The sequence below is a fragment of the Echinococcus granulosus genome (genome assembly GCF_000524195.1).
Source record: "Echinococcus granulosus chromosome Unknown EG_S00072, whole genome shotgun sequence".
Classification (NCBI taxonomy): Eukaryota; Metazoa; Platyhelminthes; class Cestoda; order Cyclophyllidea; family Taeniidae; genus Echinococcus; species Echinococcus granulosus.
In genome coordinates this window covers 430,291-433,220 of record NW_020170452.1, presented here as the reverse complement: position 1 = coordinate 433,220, position 2,930 = coordinate 430,291, and positions in this window count along the sequence as shown.

The following is a 2,930-nucleotide window of genomic DNA, read 5'->3' as shown; positions in this document are numbered from 1 at the left end:
TTTATGCTAATCCTGCTACCCAGCAAGGCAAATGTTTTGGTGTGTTCTTGTATTATATTCAATCTGTGTTAAATTTTTATTCTACCGTTCATCGTTAATCGAAGTGGGCGTTATTTTCCTAGGGTTTATTAACTACAACCATCCAATTAGTGTTCAATGAGCAGTCGTAGAAATCAATGGCTATGCAATGGGAACTAAGCGGTTCAGAGTGAGCTCAACACGTCCCAAAGGTGGTGATTGGGTGTATAGCTATTTCTATTAATGTCGTTTAAGTTGGGATTTATGAATGTACTTGCTATGTGTAAATTCTTTAATACAGTTTCCGTTTTCTATTGTTCAGCAGCTGATCAGCAACAGTGACAACTACAACTGCTTTTCTCCGATTTTTTTAGTAACATTTTTGGTCGGATGAACTGTTGCCTTTCGAAGTGAATATATAACTACCCTGAAATGGAAATGATTTTAAAGTTCCATACTTGAGTGGGATGGCACATCAATAGACTCTTGTCCTCAATGTCATATTTTCATGTGTCGTTTTCTGCCTATGTCTTGCACTACTGCCAATTCTTTCTCGTGATTTAAGCAAACTTTTTCCCATTTGTTTGCTTCTTACACTTCGTATGTATGTGGATCTTCCCTTTCGTTGTAAGGACCATTCCTGGCGACTAAAGTGCATTCCTCGGATACCAATGTGTGTGTAAGCTTTTCTTTTTTTCCTCTTATCCAAATTTATTTGAGCTATTGTGCATGACTCCTATCACAGATATATACTGCGTAGCACTATTGCATGTCCATTGTAATTCAATTGCTTTTCTTGTTTTAGGCTATTTCCGTCCTATTTAATAACCTCTGGTTTTCAGAAGATACTTCTTTATTTGTCATTGCAGCATGATTTAACCCACTTTGATGATGTTCCACTCCTGAGCTTATAAGGACATAGACAGACAGAGAGTAACAGCAATAATAATAATCAGCAAGTGTTTTAGTCGTTTTATGTGAATATTTAATCAGCGGACTGTTGTTCACTGTCAATAAAACTTATGTAAACTATGGCTAGAAAAATGGTAAACAGCGTTTCACTGACACATGCTTGCAAATCGCCCTCATTCCTGTGCAATTTTGCCTTTGTCAACTGACACAAACTAACGGCATATCTAATTCCCTCTATAGTCTATGGGAAATATTTTCAGTTTCAGGAGGTAATTGGGGAACTTCCGCGATTAAGAATGGAGTCAAAGTGCCTTTGCATCATGGAAAACTGGTCAAATTCACAATAAACGGGTAATGTTAGAGAGGACGCGTTAAAAAATCTGTAAGCGGATTTACCTGGGCCAGGGACAAGCATAATTTCACTTGCCTTAGCACTAAATAGGGGACCATCATGCAAGGAGATGACCTGTTTTATGCTAATCCTGCTACCCAGCAAGGCAAATGTTTTGGTGTGTTCTTGTATTATATTCAATCTGTGTTAAATTTTTATTCTACCGTTCATCGTTAATCGAAGTGGGCGTTATTTTCCTAGGGTTTATTAACTACAACCATCCAATTAGTGTTCAATGAGCAGTCGTAGAAATCAATGGCTATGCAATGGGAACTAAGCGGTTCAGAGTGAGCTCAACACGTCCCAAAGGTGGTGATTGGGTGTATAGCTATTTCTATTAATGTCGTTTAAGTTGGGATTTATGAATGTACTTGCTATGTGTAAATTCTTTAATACAGTTTCCGTTTTCTATTGTTCAGCAGCTGATCAGCAACAGTGACAACTACAACTGCTTTTCTCCGATTTTTTTAGTAACATTTTTGGTCGGATGAACTGTTGCCTTTCGAAGTGAATATATAACTACCCTGAAATGGAAATGATTTTAAAGTTCCATACTTGAGTGGGATGGCACATCAATAGACTCTTGTCCTCAATGTCATATTTTCATGTGTCGTTTTCTGCCTATGTCTTGCACTACTGCCAATTCTTTCTCGTGATTTAAGCAAACTTTTTCCCATTTGTTTGCTTCTTACACTTCGTATGTATGTGGATCTTCCCTTTCGTTGTAAGGACCATTCCTGGCGACTAAAGTGCATTCCTCGGATACCAATGTGTGTGTAAGCTTTTCTTTTTTTCCTCTTATCCAAATTTATTTGAGCTATTGTGCATGACTCCTATCACAGATATATACTGCGTAGCACTATTGCATGTCCATTGTAATTCAATTGCTTTTCTTGTTTTAGGCTATTTCCGTCCTATTTAATAACCTCTGGTTTTCAGAAGATACTTCTTTATTTGTCATTGCAGCATGATTTAACCCACTTTGATGATGTTCCACTCCTGAGCTTATAAGGACATAGACAGACAGAGAGTAACAGCAATAATAATAATCAGCAAGTGTTTTAGTCGTTTTATGTGAATATTTAATCAGCGGACTGTTGTTCACTGTCAATAAAACTTATGTAAACTATGGCTAGAAAAATGGTAAACAGCGTTTCACTGACACATGCTTGCAAATCGCCCTCATTCCTGTGCAATTTTGCCTTTGTCAACTGACACAAACTAACGGCATATCTAATTCCCTCTATAGTCTATGGGAAATATTTTCAGTTTCAGGAGGTAATTGGGGAACTTCCGCGATTAAGAATGGAGTCAAAGTGCCTTTGCATCATGGAAAACTGGTCAAATTCACAATAAACGGGTAATGTTAGAGAGGACGCGTTAAAAAATCTGTAAGCGGATTTACCTGGGCCAGGGACAAGCATAATTTCACTTGCCTTAGCACTAAATAGGGGACCATCATGCAAGGAGATGACCTGTTTATTTATGATGCAAGGAATAGAGGGCTATCTCAAAAAATTTCTGGACTCATTCGTTTGCCAAACCAGAAGCATTAATTTTCTAATGGTCACACGCAGCCATTTATCGGGTAGAGGGGAGTAAAGTAATT